Source organism: Parasteatoda tepidariorum, chromosome 10 (assembly GCF_043381705.1).
Source record: "Parasteatoda tepidariorum isolate YZ-2023 chromosome 10, CAS_Ptep_4.0, whole genome shotgun sequence".
Lineage (NCBI taxonomy): Eukaryota > Metazoa > Arthropoda > Arachnida > Araneae > Theridiidae > Parasteatoda > Parasteatoda tepidariorum.
In genome coordinates, this window is record NC_092213.1 from 23,920,949 (window position 1) to 23,946,409 (window position 25,461).

Sequence of the window (25,461 nt, forward strand, 5' to 3'; positions counted from 1 at the left end):
AAGATCCGTCTACCACTGAGGATATTTCGCGTCAGCACTGTGGTTGGTGCAAGCCGGGTGCATAATTCGTATCGACCAACCATTGCTGGGATTCGAACTCGGTTCACCTCATTGGAAGGCGAACGCTCTGTCCCCTGAGCCATTGCAGCTCTAGCAAGTGTATTGTCAAGAAAATGTACCCGTTGGCCAATCATATCTGCCAAGAAAACAGACCGGGTATTTGAGTTTACAAGTAACTGCGTGTCAGGCACATGGACTGAATCCTGATTTGTTTCATTCCAGCATGAATAAAGCACGTATAATCACTGTGTAAAAAGGCTGCTCTAATTGCTTATATCAAAGGAGCTAAATTTCACTTTTACATTTTGCGTTTTAAAAAGCATGTGAAGTGTTAAGCATAAAATTAGAAAATAAATTCTTAAATCTATCAATTACATCGCCTTAATTTATCTGATGAAATATAAAAATAATATCTTCTCTAGATAGTCTCTCTGCTCCAAGTTCAACAAGAATGATTATTCTAATTATTTTTTGAAAAATAAGTATATATTTAGTAAATAGTTTTATCAAAATAACCTTAATGTGTATTTTTACATGAATTCATTATTGATTAAAAATATTTGTAAACACAAAATTATCTACAAATCGTAAAGTTTCTGGCCAATAACTTTTGATGATACAGAGAAACTATTTCATATAAGCTTGATGCAATAAAGTGCTAAGTCACCCTTTTTCAACTGGTAATATTTTGATATCAAACTATTTCTTCGTATAGTTTTCAGATAGGTACTTATAAGTTTCTGGAATTTACACCAGAGAAGAGCACAATACTTAAAAACTTCGTATTGCCTTCATAGAAATCATTGCATTTTCTTCCCCTCCCAAATAAAACGTGCCTTGAAAACGCTCCCCGGAAAATTTTATAAATGGGGATTATCAATATATGGCCCCAATCCCTTCATCTAACTAAAGATTGTGTTTAAAAATATTAAAAGGATGTTTTGCAGATTTCTTACCAGGAAGATTACTGGATCAAATTAATCCAAATGTTACACAGATATTTCTTTCTAAACTACTAAAACAAGGCTTTGAGATTAATTCTCCTTTTTAAGAAAAATGACCGATGATTCAAAATACATTTAAACCAAAGATCTCTTCTTGTTTACGTGGAAATTGGCGATATTTTTCACTACAAATGCGCTTTAAAATTTCTTCCCAAAAAATTCCTAAATGTTGCTTATCATTATACTGCCCCCATAGTTTTGATTTACACAGGAAAATAAAAAAAATTGACAATATGGAGCTTTGACAACTGGAAAATTATAAGGGCAAATTCAACCAAATATTAAAAATATTAGTTTTAAATCTATTAAATCAAAGCTTTCGGTAAGTTTTTTTCTTTCTTGAAAAAACTCTCTGTCTGTTTAAAATTAATTTATATACGAAAAAAAAACCCTGTTTTGCATTAAAACAAAGTTTTTTTTTTTTAAATCATTCTTATTCTCTGAAAAAATTTCTTATCATTTCTATAGTTTTATGGTTACAATACATTTTTAATTCAAAAGATTTTCAACTACACTTCTATGTTAAATTTTTTTTCTTCTCATTTCCACTACTATTTCAAGCGCTATTCTCTACGTTTTTAAAATTTTTAAACATTCTTAGATAATACTTTCCAAAATGAGTTTTTAAACAATTTTGAAATTAATTATAATAAACGAGAACCCAAAAAATAATCTAGCTTTTTAGAAACACGAGCTCTTACAAGAAAAGAATTCCAATGGTCAGTTTACAATAGAACCAAAATTTTAGAATTAATTTTTAAACATTTTTTTAATTACTTTCGAATTATTTGTGATATCTGTTTGTTTAAAATTAGAATTTTTGATCTAAATATAACGCCAATTTTTAAAATGTTTAATACTAAAAATTGCATTGATAGTTTTTATACATAAGAAATATGCTTTCTAATTTTTCACAGCTTTCAAGTTAATTTTATAAATTTGTTTCCACAAAAATTGTCTTTATATGCTTGTTTAAGCTTTTTCCTTTTGGTTAAACCACTTTTTTTCTTATGTACCTGTTCTATAACCTGTTCTATGTCCTGCACTATAACCTGTTCGTCTCGTTACTTTTTCTTTTCATTTTTGTTGATAGAATTTGTTTTGTTTATAGAACATTCCTTTTTGTTTTTGTTTATAAAACTGAAATTTCAATATGTCTATTTTTGAACCTTTATTTTTACTTGATTCACGTGATTTTGGTTTATTTATAAATACCAAAGCTGTAATGATTTTAATAATTTTTAACTGTGATTACCTTTTATAATAATGTGCGAGTTTATTACCCATATAATTGCCAATTTGTCACTCACTAATGTGTAAGCATCTTTGAACTCTTTTTTGACAAGGATTTAAAAAAATTAATATGTTAAGGGAATTGTTTATGCATTCCATGTTGGTAATTTTCTAACGATATAATTTTCATGTAAGACGTTTTAGGAAGAAAAGTCTATTTTTAAATCCAAATCTATACTTCAGTTTAAGAGAGTTTACTTTTCAAAACCGGAGTTAAATCCAGACCATAGTTTCAAGACCATAGTTTCGGCTTTAGTATTCATTTTATCTTTTAAAGTTCCTTAAAAGCCTTAAAATTTGTTTCATCTGAGCCACCACCTTCCTCTACTAACGTCTCAATTGCTGTTTCAAAGCTTTAATTTATTATAGAGCATTCATTACAGATAATGATGCCTGGGCATTTATTATAGAGCATTTATTTGCTCACCACTTCATGTATTTTGTGAATGATATAGAACATTTCATGAGTGGAGTTTAAATCTCAATTGGAAAATAAATATTCCTATATACTAAATACTCTGGGTATTTACCTTTAAAAATAAATACACAGTTATTTTACGTTGCTATTTGTAAATTACAGTTTTGTACACTTCATATGATCAAGTGCTTTGCAAAAGAAAAAGAAATTAGACTTCTCTGCTTAGTAATAAACAGTAGGTTATGGACCAGATTTATTACCCAAGTGTTTATTCAAATGGCTTAATGTCTAGATAAAATGTAAAGGAACCTAAGTTCCCGTAAACTGCCGTAAAGCTCCTTTTTTTAAAATTCAGATGTAAAATAGAGCTATCTTAAAACTTTATTTTTTGGGAAGTTATGTTATGTATTAACAACAAAACTATTTCAATCTCGTTTTCGAAATTTTCCAATCATAAGAGAAAAGGTCAAGAATAACTTAACTATTCCTCTTGAAACCTGAGCGGCTCCGCGAAGTTTCTGGTTATACCAACATAGCCGCCGCTCCTTGACAGTTACTCCAATGGGGAAGGGGAGGAATGCCCACTCCTTCTTATTTATAACTCTATGGTCCAGACCAGAACTACAAGAATTACGAAGTTGTTAAACAGTGCAAGTTACAAAATACCAAGATCAAAAGCACAAATTGTTATTAAACAGGAATAAATTTATTCAAATAATTCCAGTTGCGATTTTTTATTCACATGGGCACTCTTGGCCATCAATTGGATTTCCTTCTGAATCAGCGCAGTAGCACTTACCCATGCTAGTGTATTGTTTTTTGGCATAGGTACCATCTGAATTGCACATTGCAATAGGAATATCTGGAACGCTGTTTTTATCTAAGAATAAAAAAAGAATAATATTGATGCTATAATTTTAATTTTATTGAACGTAATACACTGTACACTAGAGTACAAAAATCCACACGCCCTAAAATATTACATATTTTGCTGAGTTAAATAATTATATAACTGTTATAAATTTCGCTATTATAAACTACTATTACTATTATATATTTTAGAACAGATGCTTTGCATTCGAGCATGCAGTTTATATTAGCATGTTAATGTAATTTTAAATTTTGACTGCGACTCAGATGGCAAAGAAAATTCTTAATACTAAACTGGAGTAAAAAACTGCGAAAAATAACAAAACTAATACGATTTTGTATTAAAAAAGTGAGAAACTAAGAAGCCCAGCTATGAATCTTTCATTCAGGATCTCCGAACTACACCGTCAGAAAATTCACGGAAAAAATGGTTAAATAACATTTTTTTTTAATTGTTAATTTGCCATAATTAACCAAAACAGTCAAATGACCATAAATAAGATAGTAATGAAACTGTTAACTGTGAAAAAAACCGTTATTTTCTGCTTTCATCTAATACGGTTAAACAATCAGAATTTTATCGGACCAACTAGGCCTAACTAATGAAGAAACTTAATTCACTGAGACTGTATATATATATATTTTGTTTTTGTTTATAAAACTGNCTGAACTAAGTGCAAAGGGACAAATTCAAGTATTCATTTATTTCAGCAAATATATATATATATATATATTTTGAGAGAGAGAGAGAGAGAGAGAGAAACTCCTGGATCAGTACCTCCAGAGGTGTGATTTGTGATAGGAACATGGAAGACTTTGTAACTCAACAGATTTGAGATGCTTCAGTCACCATTTATTACACAAAGAGCCTTCGGCCAGCGGGTATCGAATCCACGACCTCTTGAACATGGACCCAGTGCCTAACCAACCAGGCTATCCCGGCCCATGAAGAGAAAATTGCGAAAATCATGCATTTTTTGTGTGCTTTAGAGACGACACGGCAAAGAAAAAATCTCTTTTTAAAAGACAGAAAACTAAGCACTTTTTACAAACCTCGAATAAAAAAAAACACCTTTAGGAGCTTTTAAAAAACGTAAATCAAAAATAAGCACCTTTAAGGACTTTTTAAAACGCACCCTGTCACTATATTGCTTGAAAAATGATGAGTGATTGTTCATAAAGTATCGAAATGAAAGCTAGATACTTTCAAATCTTAAATTTTTTTAATTTCACCCAAAAAGGTGCTACTATGCAGTGTTTACAGAATATAAAAATACGAGTGTAAAGCCAAAATTCCTAAATAGTTAAAAAAGTTTTTGCAAAAACTTAATCAGCATTCTAATGAAAACAAACGGAATAACGTGCCACAAAATTGAGCTTTTCTAAAAATTATTTTTTTTCTTACTAACTCTTAGAGTAACACTACTGAGTTAGCATTGAACTTGCAATTATGGTAATCTATAGTATGAGCCTTTGATTTTTGTTTCTACTGTAAAAAGGACTGTACTGTAGGAGAATTTATTTCTATCCTAGAATTAGATTTTTATTTCTATCGCTTAAGTAACACTTTTAGAGAGCGGTGGGACCAACTTTTATGCCCCCCCCTTCTCTGGAAAATGATAATAATTTATAGAATTTATTCGGGTTCTGAATCTTAAGACAAAACATACATGGTGTTTTTTTTCCTCATAAAAATATTTCAAAAGTTGGTTATTAAAAATGATTTTATTATTTAAAGTTAAATTTTTTGTATTTTGTAAAGTTCTAAAATTCTACGTAATTTACTCTCTGACAAAATGAAGTAGAAAAAGCCATATTTGAACCTTAAAATATATATATTTTTTAATTGTTGTGTACAATGAAATATTTTTACATAAAAATTTTTAAATAATAATTTCTTACATAATGCCTTGGCTCTAGCACGCTTCTCTTTGCAGCCCATATCATCATCAGCATTCAAAACAGCAAAGAGACATGCAATCAATATAACAAAGCCCAATAGCTTCATTTTTGTTCTGAAATAATGCAGACATTTATTAGCAAATCATGTGATTTAAATAATGTATTAGTAATTGAATATATAATTAATTGATTATATAAAAAAGTATTTATCAGTGATGTTACGACATTTTTACAACTGTGTATAGTTTAGATAGGCAGCTCCCATCTTTTTTTAGGCTATGTAATCCTAAATAATCTAGCTTGTTTTGGCCGGAACCCCGACGTTATGAAAAAAAAATTCCTTAGCAGCTGTGAATATACTAACAAAGAATTAAATAAATAGTGAATACTAATTATTTTGGTAATATTTCATGCGAAAAATGAAATATTTAAAGCCATTAATTTTTTTTGGTGCATGAATAAATGAATTATGGTTGTCAAAAAGAACATGTAAATGTTGAGAATGAATATCAGAGAAACAGCATTCTTTAATCTTGAATTTAATCATTCTGAAAGCTCGAAAATTCTTATTGAATTTTTTATAAATGCCAAGCATTTTCATAAATTTTTCAAAATTTTCTGTTGTTGAATTTTTTTTATTTATTTAAAGTTTGTTACCTTTTTCTCATTGGCATTTTACATGAATAAGTTAATTTAAACAAACGAAATATTAAATAAATAAATTTAATTATTACTAACTAAAGAATTCCTAACTTTTGGAACAGGGCTCCGCGGAACATCCTTTGGGAACCACTGGTTTAGATAGTTTAAAATAAGTGGCTCAGAAGCCAATGCAGTTAAGTTCCTGTTTAGACTAGACATAGACTCTTCTAGACATTGACTAGGACAAGTCAATGTTTTGTTTCGGTAGTTCAAAATGAGTGGATCTGGATTAAGAGACAATGTCATTAAGTTCTTGTTTTATTTGAACTGATTTGGTTCAAAACCACCGCTTAGGCTTCTAAACCATTCAATTTGAATTATCCAAACTAAATATTTATTTCTAGCTAGTAAGAACGTTATTATAATTGTGCTATAACAATACTCATAAAAATTTTCTTTAATTAGTTGTTTATATGAGCGATTGGTTCTAAATTGTTATAAATCAATTGGCTGTAAATGTTATGGCACTCATATAAAATAACACTGCTATAAACTAGAACTAGCCAATGTTTTGTTTCGGCAGTTCAAAATGTGTGGATCTGGATCAAGAGCCTATGTGATTGCGTTCCTGTTTGGTTTAATCCAATTTGCTTCAAAACAATTTGCATAAAGTCATACTATGATTCGTCAAAGAAGTTGTGCCGATGAAACAATGTGTTGGTGAATGGAGATGAACTGGATCCACGCAGAATGTTATTTCTAACCTATTTTGAAGCAAATTATTGCAAGTCAGACACCGACTAAACCTAAATTCATTTAATTCAGATGTAAAGTTAATGAAAAAGACATATCAGAGAATTTTAAGTATCTTATTTGGTATAGTTTCCTAGTTAGAGAATATTCCCTTAAGAATATAATAAATAATCTTTGACTTTAATGTTGCGTAAAAAAATTGGAAAAGAATAATTTGAAATGAATTTAGCAAAATAATCTTAATATTTTTCGAGAATTTAGACAAAATTTTAGTAGAGTTAAAGCCGGAAATAAAGCCTTGGATTTCAAGTAAAATTTTTAATTTGTGTTTTCTTGATATCTCTCCTACTTAACAAACTTTTGATGATATAGTATTGTTAGACAGCATAATATCCTCAAAAAAAAAAGAAGAAAATAATGGGGTCACTTTAGTAGCTTAGGAGAAATAGTATTTGATAATTTTTAGAATTTCTGTGAAATTTTACACAAGACTTTAAAGCAATTAAATGATGAATTTTTTTGCGGTTTTGAGTAATTTAAAACTACACGTTTCTCACATTTTGTATTTTTTAAAATCTTATTTTCTTACGTTAAAACAGTTGAAAACCGATTTTGATGAAGTTAAAAAAATCCTTAAACGTTAATTTAGCATAAAAACAAAGATACTTATCAAAAATCTAAAAACATGCAACTGTATACTATTTAAACTATCTATCAAAAACTGTTCATTGCAGTTCATGCAATTTTTCATACTTAGCAATAAAATTTAAATCTTTCAGAAGTTTGAGGGACCTTCAATAAATTACGAAAGAAAACAAGTATTTTTGAACACCCTATGGTAGAAAATGAAGCAATAAGCTTCTAACTTCTATCGATTACTTTAGTTATTTTTAATAATTGCATAAAGTTTCCTAAACCTTCAGTAAATATTTATTGAGATAAAGACATTTTCAGAGAAATTTATTTTTTGCCTTATGATTATTCATTATAACTTTAAAGATATTCAATGGAATTAAACAAAATTTCTGGAGCAATTTAAGATTAATTACAAAATTATCTATTTAAAATTTTAAAAAAATTTGCTAAAAACTACGCAAGTTATTAATATTTAAGCTAGTTTTTTTATAAAGCGCATGCACTGAAAAAAGTTTTAAAAATATTTTTTTTTACAATTTTCTAATGAATCGTATTTGGAAATTGATGGAAAAAATTTGATTTGAATATCTTAAAAATTTAAAAATTTTCAAACACTTTTCTAAGTAGTTTTTGTACTTTTCACGAAAAAGCTCAAAACGATCAGGGTTTTTTCACAAATTGTATTTTGTATCCTAAGACAAAATTTGATTACGAATGTTAATACCTTACAATAATCGTCCTGGAACTAATCTTTTATGGTATGGAGAAAGAAAACATGCAAAAGAAAACATACTTTTAAAGGGGGGATCCCCCAAAATGACGGTCTTATTTTTTAATAAATCTTGTATTATAATACAAGATGAAAATTGTGGATAGCCCCTAATAGTTTCGAGCTCTCTAAAAAAAGTGAAAAAATTACTTGAAACTTTTAAACTTTTAAGATATTCTAATAGGTATTTCTTGAGAAATTTAAAAAAATGTCAAAAACTGAAAATGTCTCTTCCATTATTGTAGGGTCGTGTAAGTCTGGATACGGAGTCACGCATTAAAACTACCGACTTCACAATTCTGTGAATAATACTTGTATTAAACAGGCGTGGTCAGGAGACCTGGTAAATTTCTAGATATTTCAGGTTTAAAAAAAATTCCTTCAAGAAGGGAGAAAACCAAGAAAACGAGAAGAAATACTAAATAAAGTCTTGATATTTTTTATCTCTTGATTTCCCATGGATAAGATTGCGATCAATAGAAACCTACATTTCGAAATTCTCACTGGCCAAATATCACTAGTGATCTTATTGCTGTCAAAGGAGCTCCTTTATTTTACCATCCACACTATTCTGAAGATTCAACAGAAGGACTGGTCACCTTCTCCGACTCAAAATCAACACTAGAAGCCATATGCAATGGAGAAGCAAATTTAACCCAGAGCATTAACAACCTCCTGGGACATATAAAAAAGCCTCTCACCCTCTAGTGGATCTCTACCCATGTGGCATTGAAAGAAATGAGTGCGCAGACGATTTTGCTAAGGAAGCCCGAAACTTCGATCCGACCCCCACCGTCAACTCTGATGACGCAAATGCAATTGCCAAGCACAAACTTTTCAAGCAAACTTTCAAACAAACCCTCCATTCTGGATCTTAATTGTCTTAGAAACCTGTCATCCGCAAAAGAAAGACTCCACATGGGCCATTTGAAGGACAGACAAGACCAGATTATACCCCATATACAGACATTGTCCGCAAACCCAATTAACGCCAGAACACATTTTCAACTGTCAATCCATTCTGGCTGCACTTTTTAAACTCGGCTCAACATCAGGACATCCTATTCAGGGTGCCAGAACTCATAAAACTCATTCTCCAAACTTTTTGAGGCTGTGATCAGTAATCGGGTGACTGACCACTTTGATCAACCTGCGTAGTGACTGAGGGTGAAAGGTTTCGGTCCTCGCTAAACTGTTCTACCGAAAAGTGCTCGACTTCGCACTCATGTCGTCGGACTATCAAAACAGGAGAGCCATTTCCTCTGCAGAGGATCAAAATTGCGATGGCACGTCTTCGGATCATCCTCAGGGATGTTTCCCAAATCGTCGTTAATAGCCCATTGTGCAGCTCTAGTGTGAAGTAAACAAATGTACCCATTTACCTACCAAACTTCTTGATATATTTAGTTTTGTCTCATAGAGAAGACAACAACAACAAAAGAATCTATTTCGTTTTCAGTTGGAATTCCTTAAGTATACAGGAGACTTTTATTTATTTGAACTAATTGTTTTATCTTTCTAGGAGAAGTATTAAAAAATTTATTAAAGCATAAGTGAATAATAATGAAAATATTACGAATAATTAATTTAATAAAAGTTAGTTAACCATCCATTAATCACTCACATTCTAATTTATTATTTGAAAAAACTGTTTTGCAAAAATTAATGCTTGTGAATAATGAATGTCTAATAAACAAATGTATGCAATAATTAAATTTGTATTTGTAGCGATTACAGTTGTCCTTGATGCATTTTTATTAAACAGCCAAGTTTTCACCAAATTACAATTAAAAGTCTATTGACAAATTTTATTGTACTAGTTAAAGTAAGCTCCTGTTAATTATTATGCTTTTGTGTCACTCTGAATACTGAAAAGCTATAAAATAGTAACATGTGAGTAACATTTATTTTAATGTAAAATTGATGTAAATAAAATGTAAAATTGTCAATAAGAATTATATGATTCTTGAAAATTGCCCCAGAAATGTAACCTGCTGAAATTACCTTTTTCGAGATTTCATCCTTCTACTTATTTTATAAGAAAAAACATAATCAACATTACTTAAAGAAACTGCGTTTTTGCGTCAGATTTTGTATTATGATTAAATTATAGCACAAAGCATTGTAAAGATTGAAGAATTATTTCCTCCAATTTTAATACCAGTTCTTGTAAAATTTTCCATAAAAAATGTACACTTTTTTCTCTTTGGTTAAATGACTCCAAAAACTATCATATATAGCTTTGATTTTACATAATTTAACAAAATTAAGTAAATAAACAAACTATGCTTCTAAAAATTCGCATTATGCGTTATCTAAATTCTTCATTGTTCCATTTACTACTTCAGTTTCTTAGAACGATAACGTTTATATTTTTATATTAAATTATCAACTAAATGCAAAAAGATTTTTTTACTTTTTTTAAAAATTTATTTCTGAAAAATGTCATTTATTGTATTATATTTGTGAAAAATATTGTGTCCAATTTCTTTTTCTTGACAATACAGTTTCAGTTTCTAATTGAATAAGTTGTAAGTTGTTAGTATTCATTTTAACTTTTAATTCTCCATTAAAGCAGGGAAATGTGCAGTTGAAAATCAAAAGTACACAACTGAATGTTTTTTAGATTATAATACTATTAACTTTTTGACGTATAAAATGAAATAATTGAATATAATTGTTACATAAGTTTGTCAAGCAATACATTGTTGATAGAGTTTTCAGTACGAAGTGTATAGTTATTTTACAATTGAGAACATTATATTTTCAGAAAATCTAAATGAATTTCAAAAAATTTAACATTTTCTAATAATTCAAATCTCAATCAGTTTACTTATTTTTATATCCTTTTATGCCTTTGTTACAAATACGAAGATTGTTTAAAAATTAGTGGAATAAAAAATGAGACAGTTTTTATGAAAATAAATTTTCGCAGTTGTTCTACAATTGCTTTTGTATTAGCGTCTTTATTTGTATTTTTTTGCTTTTTAAAAATATAAATTTAAAAACGTTTCTCCTTATATACTTTTTTTTCAAATTTTATAGGGCGTGTTTTATTTATATCATTCTCTAATATTTGTATTATTAATGAATTAAATAGCAAATAAATTGCACAGCTCATGGTTATTTACATAATGAATGAACAAAATAAAGCGAACATATAGTTTGAGAAAAGATTAAAAGTAACTTAATGATGCAACATGTTTGTTACAACTAAAAAGTTTCTAAGTTCATCGGAAAAAGTAGATTAGTAACCGTCTTTAATTTTTTTTAAAAGTTAAATTGGGTAATTATTAAAAACTCAATTTATTTTTGATAATGTATAGAAATTTAAGTAGTTTTATAATTAGTAAATTAGATTTCTATAGAATATATAATTTTTTTTAAATATTGAATTAATAATAATAATAAAATTAAATTGCTTAGTAAAAATTTTATACTTACGCGAAAAAAATTTCAAATTTAATCCAAGAACTGTTTTACTTATTTTTTTACATAAAGAACTAAATCCTGGCCTTTAATTCCACTTATATGGAGCCATTAAGCGAGCATCTCATAAACATTATTTGTTCAGAAGCGTCTGTCACACACAGTAAAAACTTGTGAGTAGTCATTTTTGGCGACTTTGAGGCAATAAATTAACAACAAATAATAAATTGTAAATAAGAATGTGATTTGTAATATGAAACCATAGGAATTATATTAGAAATTTATTGAAAAACCTATAAAATCTAAACCAAAAATATCCGGGTTTCCTATCAAAATAAAATAGCATTGTTTTTACGTTTGAGTTTATTTTCAACCAATGTCGAAATTTAAACCGCTTTTACATTCACATTTAGGGCATTTTAGGAAACATTAATGGATTAATTATTTTTGGTTGGTTTAGTACCTAATAGCCATTTGCTACCTTTTGGGAATGAAGGAGTTAAGACAATATCAGTTTACGAATAAATCCGTACACATAATGCGAAATTATACATACCCTCATGATTTCTGCTAAATTCAATTTTTTATGTGATATTTATTGAAACTATATTGATTACATTTGAAAAAGGGTGTTCAAAGAGATAATCTAAAAATAAAAAGATTAAAATGTGAATTGGATAAGATATGAAAAGAGAAATGATAGAAAAATTATCGATACCTTTCATGAAAAACACATTTAATTTCACAATTTTCAATAAAAACATAGATTTTAATAATCACAGTATCGATTAATAAAAAGTAGTCTACTATTAGAAATCCCCTTTAAAGTTTCAAAATCTACTTCATTCCAAGCATTCTGTATTGCTGGTAACAAATAATTCTTGTTATTTTATTGATGGCAGTGCGTATAAATTTTTTAACTGAAATTATCCAAAGGTTCTCCAAATGATTTAGATCAGGGGAACAAGATGGCCAATCTATAGCCTCAATTTTATTTTGTTTGAACCAGTTACTAGTTCTTCTACTAGAGTGAATGGATGCGTTATCTCGCTGTATAACAAGTTTAGGCGAATGTGTCTGAAAGGATAAATTAAGTTTGCTATGTCTATTAGGCTCTTAAACCACGATAGTTCTTCCGGAAAAATTTCTCATTAAAAATATTGCTTCTCTCTTCGTCACTCCCTTACTCGCGTGAACAGTATAAAATCAATTTTTTTACCCCCAAAAATAACTAATAATGAATATTATTTTGAGTATTATAATATGAACATTATTTTTAGTAAAATGTTTTCATTTTTCTTTAAAAATTGATGTTCTAATATTTGCCAGTAACCAGTCAGTAATTATGTTTTTTTTTCTTTTTTTGGGAAAAAGTTTAATCTTGCTACTTATATGAGGAGGTTTAAAGCTTGGAGCAGTCTTTATTTTAGAAAACAATGCAAGAATTTCGTTTTTTTTTTGGTCTAAGAACTATCTTTTAAGACATCATGCTTGAGTTTTTTTCGAACTTTATTTTAAGGTCTTGACTTATTTTACCCTATTAGATTAACTTTTTTTTTCTTCTCAAGCAGAAAGCTTGCGAGAACGTACTCTACGTTTATTCAACCCATAATTATTGCGCTGTTTGATCGAAAAATCCTGAAAAGCACGAATTGCTTGATTTACTATTTTAAAAGTGTACTTAGTATATAATTTACATATGATCCAAAAAGAGGTTAATTGACCTTTCCAAAGTTCAGAGAACTGATTACAACGAGGCATGTTTTTAAAATTGGAATTTCAACTTTGAGTTTGGATCCCATTTGATTTAGATATCAAAATAATTGCGATATTCGTATACATTTGCGACGACAATTTTTTTTCCAATTTTGTTTAATACAGTAGTAATTAAAATACTTCTGCGTCGGCAATTTTTCCAGGATTTGACTAACCCCTATATTTTGGTGGTCAGAAATCCGATTCCGTCGAAAAAAAATATGTTTACTCAGAGAATATACGCTTTTGTGTGTGATTTCATAACTTAAAATATCGTTAGATAATTAGCATATTTGAGGTCACCTTCTCAAACTATTAAGATTTAGTCCTACAACATGAAGAACCGATTATTAGTAATTCAAGGTGGTCCAATTTTTTTAATTTTAAGCATAGTACAGTGTACAAAAAAAACATCCTATGTAACTTTTGATCTTATGATCAAACCTTTACTTTCTATGACTTAATCTTAATGGTTAGATGGGGTGACCTCAAATACGTTTATTAATTAGTGCAGACGATATAAGTCACGAAATCAGACACAAAACGTGCTTTCTCTGAATAAACATAGCTTTTTTTTCGACGAATTCGGATTTCAGATCCCCAAAATTTAGCGGATAACCGCAATCTGCGAAATATAGTCCCCGTAGTTTGGTTAAGACAGCTATCCAAAATTTGGACCCCATAATGTTAATTTTACGTTTTGCGTATTACGCTATATATCTCGAGAACTTTTTAAGCCAGCTGAAAAATTTTTGCACACAATTATAAAATTCATATATCCAAAAATAATTACATTCAAAAAATATATTTTAGTAAATATTTATTATTTTTTGTTATTTTATTTAATAATAATCGAAACAATTTTGAAATGGAAGGTATGCAATTTTTCAAGACATTTTAGAGTGTGTGATTTTACATGGCAAAATACAAAATTTGAGCTTGAATAGCTCCTGAGATATCGAATTTTAAAAATACGACTTCTTAGAAATCTGATTTCTCAGCATCTACTAGATAGATTTTGCTCAAATATTTAAAATTGCATACTTTTAAATAATGAAAAAAATTGCGCAACTTACGCTTCAAAACGTTTCCGACTATTATTAAACAAAATAATAAAAATAATATGAATTTACTAAAATTTATTTTCTGCATTAAATTATCTTCGGATAAACGAATTTTTTAACTGTGTGAAAAAATTTTTCAATTCACTTAAAAATTTCCCGAAATATAGCGACAGGATCGCTCTCCTGACCAAATTAAGAGTACTCTGTTTCCCACATTGTGGTCACCCCTTATACTTTAGGATTCTGTAATCTTAATCCGTCACAAATAGGGTACGTTTATTGAGATAAGGTACGTTTTTGTGCCTGATTTCGAAACTTAAAATATCGTCTGCACTAATTAATTAGCATATTTGAGGTCACCCCCTCAAACTATTAAGATTAAGTCTTAAAACATGAAGACGCGATTATAAGATTAAAAGTTATATTTAGTCGTCCGTTTTATTTATTTATAAATTTTTTTTTGTGCTGGGCATTGTTCATTTTTGAAAACAGTAAGTAACTTCTTTGAGCATATCTTCGAGTAATTTTTTATACATCAAATAAGAAGTTTTTTGGAACCTCGTTTCCTATTCTTTAAATGTGACAGTGTGACTATCTTAAAATGAATGAGTTAATTCTCCTACTCAAAAAAGAGTGAAATTTTTTCAATCAACTTGACTTGAATTAGGAGTGAAATAGGGGAGAGGGGGGCACTTGTGAACAGGGGGCACATGTGAACATGGTATGTTTTACCAATATGATTTGAAATAAAAAATCTTGAAAAATTTTCAATTGATGGCAGTACTAGTCCTACCTCTCTGCGAAACTTTCAGTACAATGAGACATTTTGTTGTTCTATTCTGACAATTTCTTTGTATCAGTTGGTGTTGTATATATTATAATCACTAGCTTCTTCAAGTGAAAGCATAGTATAAATCAACTAATAAACTGAAATTAACTATTGCAGACCATTATATGAACATTCAGGTAAGTTTATGACAATTAATTTTTTTTTTTACTCAATTAAAAGTTCTTTATTTTTCAAGTAAGGTTTAAGAAGGATGATGGGGCACTTGTGAACAAATCATCTGGGGCAGATGTGAACAGTTCACATGTGCCCCTACATAGTATTAAGATTATTATCCTCATGATATTATAAGTTTAAAAAATATGTATGCATTTAAAATTATTATTATTTAATTTTCCATAATTAATTTATTAATTTTTTCTTTAAAAAAAATTTTTTTTTTTTAAATGGTTGATCGCGCATCACGCATATTAACTGATACACCTGAGAAAATAGAATTGTTAAAGCTACAAATGAAAAGATAGAAAAAATGAAAAAAAAAGCATGAAAGAGTATTAGAGAAGAAAGAAAAAGGCCCATTACAACACCCGTGGAACATGAAGTTGCGAAAAACCCAATTACGGATAAATTATTGTACAGCTGAAAAATTATTTTCTTATTGACAGTACTGTTGTACAGTTTAAATTCGCATAGTAAGCTACAACCCCTTCAGTATAATACGTATCTATATCTGCCATATTAAAGATTTTTTTCCCTTGAAATATGATGATTGCTTTGTGTTTTTAATCTTGTTCATATGTGCCCCAGGCATGTTCACATGTGCCCCTAATAGGGGCACATGTGAACAATTGAAGTCATTTTTTTAAAATATCATAAAGTAAAAGAATATTTTATTAAAAAATCTCAAAAAATTCCATAAGACGAAGAAAAGACTACTTAAACATATGAACTTCTTTACTGTGAAAAATTTATGATATTTTTTGAAAAATGAAGAAATAAAAAAAATTGTTCACATGTGCCCCCCTCTCCCCTACTTGCCTTGCGTTAAATCGAACTTGTGTGGCAGATATTTAAGCAATGCTTTAGTTGTTTTCGCTCAAGCATGATTTGATGAGCGAGTTATTTATTATTTAATCGTGTGCGAGCTATAAGCTGAAATTTGTATCGTTTTATTTTAAAAAGAAAGCGATGTGAATTTCTGGTTGTTAAGACGATATGATGGAACAACTTTTCTAAATAAAAGTATTATGTTCTCGCCTCGACTTTATATTTTGTTGAATAGTTAATTTTTACTTGCTATTATGTCTTTCATATTTTTTTTTAATAGAGAGAAATTAAAAAATAATCTTATTAAAAGTGTTATTTCTGACGAAGATGCTATTTAATTTTAGGTAAGTAAATTTATTTTCTTGTTCTAATTTTCAAAATACCTTTTATATTTCTGTACCTTAAAGGTATACTTTTTAAATTCTCTCTGCTTCTGTTCTAATCTTATATTCTATGACGAATATTGCCGTTTTATCGTTTTATTATTGCCGTTTGCCGTTTTAGTCTTATATTCTATGATGAATATTGCCGTACCCAGTGAAGGTTTATCGTCTTGTTCCGACTCATCCTATATAATGATAGTCATAAATTTCAATTACAATATTTTATTCAAAAATCACGACGTCAGTTTTTAAAATATGGTATTTTCATTAACAAAAATTGCATTTATTTGAAAAGACAAGAACATAACCAAATGTTAAGGCAAAAATGTACGTCTTTGTTTATTTTGAGCAAAATTTATATAAATTTCCAGAACATAGGGAATAAAACAGGCATTTTATTCACATGGGCACTTTTGGTTCACTCTGTTTCCTTCTAGATCAACGCAGTAACAATTTCCAAAACTGCCATATTGCCGTGGAGCGTATGTACCATCTGCGTTACAATTAGGAACAGGAACGTCTGCAACATGTTGTTCGACTGGAAAAAAAAGAAAGAACGTTACGACAAAATCTTAATAAAAGAAAAGGAACGTAACCAAAGCATTTATATAAATTTATTCCTAAATAGTGCTGCAGGTTAATTGAAATTTCCAAAAATAATTCCTCTGATCGTCACCAATAGCCCTTTAGTGTAGCTTTTAATGGAACATTGACAACAAATCAATCTAATAAAACATTAAAACAATGTTGAAGAACCTTAATCAGAAAAAAATATTTTGAAAGGTTTTTCTTTCAAGGAATGATCCACAAATTTTTCCTTTAAAGGTTCAATTCTGTGGATGAATAAATAGATTATGAATAGGTCCGTCCTATAAACGGGTGTGGCGTATGGATGTGGCAGAAGTAGAATTCTTGGTCATAGATGGAGCCGCTGGAAAACAAGAACAATCGCATCTCTTACCTTAATTGCCTACGACGACAACAAATGAAGATTTGTTAAAGTACTTCAAAATTTTTATCTAAAGTTTATACATGGCTGATTGTGCTCCGGAAAAATCCGGATTTCCAGAATTTTCGCTAACAGTGATCCGGAAGTTTCCGGAAATCGAAGGTCCAGACGTTTCAAAAAATCATTAATCACAGAAGTTTCCAGAAATCAAATTTTCAAAGGTGGAACTTAGAAACAAAGTTTATTTTATTTGTTTGTAAGGGAGAGCCAGAGAGATACTTAAAGCTTATATTCATGATTAATATTAATTTTTTATCAGTAAATAGTTGTTATAAGAAAGAAAGACATATTTGTAAATTTTAATTACTTCTCCAGGTCATCATAGGCATGTTTAAATGGTATAGGTATGTGTAAAATTTAAAATACAGTTTAAGTAAACTAAAAAATATTGAGAAAAAGGAAAAAAACCTTGTTTAAATTTTTTTTCTTCTAATTTTACAATTTAAACTGCTTTTTTTTTAAACTCAGGAAATTTTCTGGAATTTTAACTTGGGCTCGCAATCAAAACGAAACCAGGTCTGTTTAGAAGAAATTTGGGTCCGTTAACGGACCCTTCACAAAATATCTTTTCATAAAAACGGACCCTTCACAAAATATTTTAACTTAAAAACGGACCCTTCACGAAATAATTTATCTTTTAATCGGACCCTTCACAAATTTGTTAATCTTCATTATAGTTTTGTTAATCAAATAAACCCTTCCCAGGAGGGGCGGGGGAAGAAAGACAGATGTAAACTAACTAAATTTTGTCTTCGACAGACGCTTCTTCCTTTATTCGTCCGAAATGAATATTCTGCTTTCCGCAGTATAGGCTAAGTACCAAATATTTATATGTTGCATCGCTAATTTAGTTGCTGCAATTGCTGTTTATTTCTTAAAATTTAATTTTGTTAATTATAATTTTAGAGTGTTGAGCATAATCTTGTATGTCTTTACAATTTAAAAACTCCTTGAAAAAGTTTTTCTGCAATAACGGACCCTATTTGCACAAATTCACAAAAGCGGACCCTGGTTGAAAGAATGTGACTTAACGTTTATTTTATATTCACAAATTACGAGTAATTTTTTCACAATTTTACAAAAACGGACCTTTCAGAAAATGTCTGGACAGACCCCTGTCAACAATTTAAGCAAAAAACAAATTTCAAGTCAAAATGCAAGAAATAAACTTTTTTCTTTTACAAATCTGTAGAAATGGAACATATTTGATTAATAACGTATATGAGAAAACCCATACTTAGTAATGTACATATATAACAAAATAACATTATCTTACGCATTGCTTGTGCTCGTTCATAGCGTTCACCGCAACTGTCGGCATTCAGAACAGCGAAAAGGCAAGCCATCAACACAAGAAATCCAAAACACTTCATTTTCTTCCTAAAGCGATACGAAGGCCATATAACATATTTATTTCAAGACAAATCATTCTGTAATAAGATTATAAGAAAAATGATCCCTAGTTTTCTAAAGATGAAGGGCTTTGGATCAGCATAATAACCACACTTTAGAATTGTTCAACGAGTATTTTCCAGTGAAAACAGGGGCGGGGGAAAAACTTTGGCAGCCCCCCTCTCTGCTTCATTACTTCAGTTATGAAGAACCGAACTCTAAGGAGGTATTTAAATTTTTCACCTCATTATAGATAACAGGAAAATTGAATAGAATCTAAAATAGATATAAAGTCCTCCCCACCTCCAATGGTCAGATGAAATATCGTTCTGTCTATTTTATTAATTTTCTGTCAATTCTATGTCCATCATGCCAAATGCAGCTTTCTGATTGCTGACTTTGTCATCTAGCTGTAAAAAATTCATATTCCTGCTGGCATTTCGGCTGAATTCAGCTAAATTTTCGCAATTACGTTGGCTCAATTAAGCCAGCAGAAGCCTGTATTTTTGTAAGCATATCGCATTTCGAGCTATGTAAAAATACATGATTTTGATTGGCCCAATTTGTCCATCGTAATTGTGAAAATTTAGCTGATTCCGCCCCAGAAAGACGCTGATTTACGAAATAAAGATTAGATTAATGAAGAAGCTAACATAAAACTGACGGATTTTTCTCTGTACTGATAGTTTGTTTAAAAAAAACTTCATTAAAGAAAGAAACGTAAAATAAACTTTTAATTCGATTTGAGGGCTCCCTTTGACGTGGGGGCCAAGGGCAACTGCCCTGTATGACCCTGCCTTAGTCAAGCTCTGAGTAGAAATTCCTGAAACTTGTAAGGTAATAGTCTAAAAAACATCTAAGGAACAGTTTGATGTATAAGTGTACTTTTGCAAAAAAGTGTAGCTTATAATTATATTGCCATAAAGTATAAGCAATGTTCACGCTTTTATGGATTACAGGTTTCGTCAAGTTCAAATATATTTTCAGATTTATATTAAAAGTGATAAATTTTTTATTAATTAATGCACTTAGCATCTAACTAAAATTAACAATATGATATCGTGCTCAATATGCTTACATTAGTTGCTGAAAGTTTTTCACTGATATTTTTGAGTAATGGCATTGAGATTGGCGAAAATTTCTTAAAACAGCGGTGACGGCGGCAGTAACTTTTTTAATATAGATTCGTAAAAACTATCAAGAGCACATAGTTGATTATTGTTTTCAGTTCAATTTCATACAGGGGAGGACACTTAAGGAGTATTGCTTATATTTCCGTATAATATTGAGCAATAATCAATATTTTTGTATGTTTCTATTGTTTTACCATCTAATTAAATAATGCAAAAAGAATAAACCAAAAAAAGAATAGTTAAACTTTAAAAAATGGAAATTTAAACATGTTTCTCAGCTCTTTTCAAAATGTGTCGGGTAGCCCCGCCCAGTTACAAAAATTATGTTTTTTGACTGTTTTTTCAGGTGTAAATGAAAGTGACCAATGTATTGACAATATATAAACCTCATTTATCATTTTTATCACAAAATTATTTTATTTACTACATATTTATATGCTTTTAGTGAATTCTATCATTTAATAACAACAATATTTGTTGTTAAAAATGCATGTAACATTCAAATTTGAAGCAATAAAATAATAATCTTTGCAACCGTACATTTATCGACGAAATAAAATTGGGCGGTGATACCCGACATTCATGCGAGCGAGGCTACCCGAAATCCAATTTTTTTGTAAATTTGTAATTACTCGAACAATTTTTCACATATAAACTTCTTTCTTCGTGCAAATTTAACTTAAGATTACATACTTTAATGCTGTATGTATAGAAAAAATTATTTTTTTAATATTAAAATGAAGTTTAATCGAGGCATTCAACCAATTTTTCTTAATTTCATGACTACTGCATTCAACATATTTTCAAAACTATTGTTTACCATGTTAACAGCTGCATAATACTTGAAACTTTAAAAATAATCTTTTTTTAATATAACAATTAATGTCCGATGGCCCATTGACTTGAAAAAATATTCTATACATATGAAATTGACTGTGGGCTGGGGTACCAGCTGGGCGGGGCTACCCGACTCTCCCCTATATATTTTACGAATATAAAAGTGAAGATTTACAACTAACGGAGCATCTTTATCTAATGATTGGATTTTCATATACTAAAATGCTATCTTATAAATTCTTACGACCAAACTGAAATATACCGAAATTTTGGTTTGGCGAGCGCAAGCGAGCAGGGGGCGAAGCCTTCTAGTGCTGAGTATTTTGTCTGATTTTACAACTAGTGACATCAAGATAAAAATAAGCATTTTGATAAAAAAAGATCCAGTTGACTTCAGTCTTCATATAGTGTTGTATATATGTAAAGAGTAATATTTCTCTGTATTTATTTTATGTGAAGTTAAATTATGGTATTTATTTACATTCTAATTATTTAGAATATTTTAGTTCGAAAGCTAAATTTCGTTACAAGAGAATTGTCTACTAATGTTTACTGCAAGAGTCTAAAAATAATTTAGTAAAGTTTCAAAATGTTAAATATTGTACATAGCTTCTAATGTAAAAATTGTATGCTGCATTTAATTTGACAATTAGAGAATTTAGTTTTAAAAGTGAAATGTTTTGATTGTAACATAATGCATTGGTTTCAACCTAAAGTTTAAAGAAATACTCAAATAAGTTCTTAAATAACTTTTCCCTTGTTTTCTCTGGAGAAGTTCTTCCAAGGGGAGAGGAGTTATTAGGTATGAAAATATTAAAAATTATCAGGCTAGCAAAAGCATGAATAAAATAAAATAAACACATAAAGAGATAAATTAAAAGTAAAAGCGTGAGACAATTGGGTATAATATAAAAAAAACACAACTACTTCCACTTAGTAGGAATAACATTTACCATGACGCAATGCTAAATTCTATGCCACTATCCACATAAATGCCACTATCCACATAAATCAATTATTAATCAAAAATCGAATATCAATTACTTTTCTTTATAATGCAATAAAATCTGGCGAGCAGCTATTTAAACGATCAAACACTTCGCTTGTTTATTTGTGACTTGAAGTTAGGCTCGCAGAAAATGCCGTTCATGGGTTAAATTTAGTAGGAATAACACAACCTGTGACGTAGGCTATAGTATACCCAATTTATAGAGCAACAGAGAGTTGTTGATTCTTTACAGAATAGTTTTGTTTTTTGGAATTTGAAGTTTATAATCATCCGGTACGAGTTTTCCTATATTTTATTACAAGATTATTACTAACCCGTAACGGATAATTTAATTTCGTACTGTATTTGTTGTTGTGAAATTTTTTTTAAAACAAAGAACTGTTTCTTAATATAGCTCAGTGGTTACCAACTGGCTGCCCGCGAAACCTAGCCTTTTTTTGTGGCCCGCGAACCAAAATATATTGGTTGTCATTTTTTAAGGAAAATTTTCTTAGAAAATTTATATAGGTTTCAAATACTTTCAAGTTTTATATCTTAAAATTTGATATCTGTTGTAGATTGATTGTTTAATACATAGGTGCACATGAAAGTTATTGTAGCCAGAATTTTTTAACATGCAATTAAATGTTTCTAAAAATCTACTTCTTATTTTAATTTGTAATTCAATACTTTTGTTTTGTACAACTTGATAAAAATCTGACGGGTATATTTAATGTTCCTTCAAGCGTAAAAGAGTCCTATATAAAATTTTGATAAAGTTGCTGCCCGCCATTTGACTGGTCTTTTTAATTGCGGCCCCCGGCCTCATGTAAGTTGGAAACCCCTGATATAACTTAATACGTTACAGCATTCTTGACTTCTAACACGGCGCCAAAACATATGCCTTCTATTGTTGTTGCAAAACAGCTTTGTTGTCAGAGGTATTTAAAAACTTCTTTGATTCGGAAAATATTTAAAAACTGTCACTACGTATGTTCATTCGCTGAGATAGGCGGAATTTTAAAGATGATACAATTTAAATAAAAGTTCTGCTGGATTAAAATAAGCATCTTTCCCCAAGAAGTCTCAATTTTATCGAAATTAAAGCCCAAAACTTCTTTTCACTAAATTTTTAAATTGATAGTATAAGTGAAATGTCTGTATTCTAAAATTTCAGAACATAAAGAGTTATAATGTTAACAAATCTACCAGTTTAAAAAATTACGAACATTTGCTTTCAAAAGTAACTAAACTAAGAAATACTTTCAGAAAAAGATTTTTTTAAAATTCAAAATAATGTAGCTTAAATAAGAAACTTACTCACTATAACTTCCTAAAGTTATCCAAAAATTCTAATTTCTAACTACTGTTTCTTTATGTATGAAGCATAATTTAAACATATTTAAACGAAGATAATTTATGCATGAAGAATGAAGTTAATTTATTTACAGCAAATAAGCAGATGCTTATTATGAAATCTAAAAACTTTCAGACAGCTATGTTTCGCAACTTCAATAAATTAGTAATAAAATAATAATTTTACTTGGTTTAAGATACCTAAAACGTTTAACTATGAATCATACGAAAAATAACAGGTGAATAAAAGCAGTTGAGAATTAAAAGCTTTTAAAAGCAAAAAAACAGGAAATAAATCTTTAATTGCCATTTCCCGTCAACATGCATAACCGGTCATTTTCAACTCGTGACTGTCCTAAAAGTTGTAACAGAATAATTATAATAAAATTTGAATCTTTAATTATTAATTGCATTCATAAGAATTTTAAATGTTGCAAAGTTTTAAATCTTGATGGAATATTTTAAACTTCGAAATAGTTTCAACCAGACAAACATGGAACTTCACCATACATTTTCCACAAAAACAGACCCTTCGTAATTTATTTTATCTTAAAAATTGACTCTTAATAATTACTTTACTATTAAAAATAGCTCCTACAAAAAATTTTTTTTGAAAAAGGAATCAATTACATTTTTGATTTGTTATTTTAAAACTATAATTTTTAAAAAAAAATATTTTTTTAAAGAAAAAAGTAATACCTTTATTTTCACAAATACAGAGCTTGGCAGTAAGAACCCGATTCAATGGCAATTTCAGATTCAGAAAATGAGCAGGTTTTTAACAAAGTCTGAACAGACCACTTGATCTTACTATTATAAAGAAATTCACAATTTTTAACAGTAAGATTGTTACAGCAAATTCACGTGACAGGCTATAACTTTTTCCTCCCATAATTGCTGCTTTTAATCATAAAATTTCTGATAAACGGCTATGTAAATCACTTCCTTTGAAAACGGAACTTCACTTCCTTTGGAAAAGGAATTTCACTTCCTTTGTTTTTTCCTTTGCATTTTAATCAGGGAAAGTAGAGTATTGTTTTGTTTTTTAATGCACGTGTGCTTTTTTAAAAAAATTTAACATGAGTGTGGATGATAAAGCTTTCGAATAGTGATCAAATAATAGCGAACTGATGTACTAGATCGGTTGTTAGTTTACGTCTCATTGCGAACATTTTGAAACTTTTTAAATGCGATTTTCATTCATTAAATAATTCCCGAAATGTTCAAATTCGTGAGTTATATGTATTTTTTATTTCCTTTCGATTCAAACTACCTGCAGTTCTATCCGTTGAAAGCATTTTGATCCATACCAAAGGCAAAGTAAACTTAAAGTGTTCTGGAATTTTCCGTTTTAGAAGTCTTGGTTTTGTTCTTAATGTCAAATCATTTTATCACGTAAAAACTTTTTACTCTCTAAATCTTATTCAAACAAATATTTTAATTGAATGTAAATAAAGCGAATCGAAGATTAGCTAAAAGAATTTTTGGTAACTTTAAAAAAATACAAGGAATTAATTAAAGGATATATTTCTTTAAAAAAAAAACTATGTCATGAATGAAGTGTTGTGCAGAAAATTAATTAAAATTTAATGAATAAATTAAGGAAATGAAATATTAATGAGAGTGCTTTTTTTCACTATTATTATAAAAAAAATTCACTTATCATAAATCATTTGCGTCATATAAATTTCTTTCCGAAGATCAAATACCTCTGAATACATATTATAAATATCATAAGAATATAAATCATAAAATTATAAATGACTATTTATAATACAGTACTCACGATTTAGAGGGATGGTAAGGAAATGTCTTGTCCCGGATAATTAAATATCTCGGATTTTACAAATTTGATAAGAAAAATTTCCTTAAAAAATAATAAAAATTTACGTACCATAGAGAATATTTAATTTCATTATTACTCAAGGAAGAAA

At 29.2% G+C, this 25,461-nt stretch overlaps 2 long non-coding RNA genes across 2 annotated transcripts; both read right to left on the reverse strand.

The window, feature by feature from the left end:
• Window positions 1-3,459: 3,459 nt before the first annotated feature.
• On the reverse strand, window positions 3,460-11,949 carry LOC107437951 (uncharacterized). The gene is made up of 3 exons (XR_001583313.3): window positions 11,792-11,949; window positions 5,548-5,660; window positions 3,460-3,655 (listed from the first exon to the last, which is right to left on the reverse strand). It is a non-coding gene; the product is annotated as an uncharacterized lncRNA (long non-coding RNA).
• Window positions 11,950-17,126: 5,177 nt separating this feature from the next.
• LOC107438049 (uncharacterized) lies at window positions 17,127-24,420 on the reverse strand. The gene is made up of 3 exons (XR_001583322.3): window positions 24,227-24,420; window positions 19,098-19,201; window positions 17,127-17,350 (listed from the first exon to the last, which is right to left on the reverse strand). It is a non-coding gene; the product is annotated as an uncharacterized lncRNA (long non-coding RNA).
• Window positions 24,421-25,461: the final 1,041 nt, after the last annotated feature.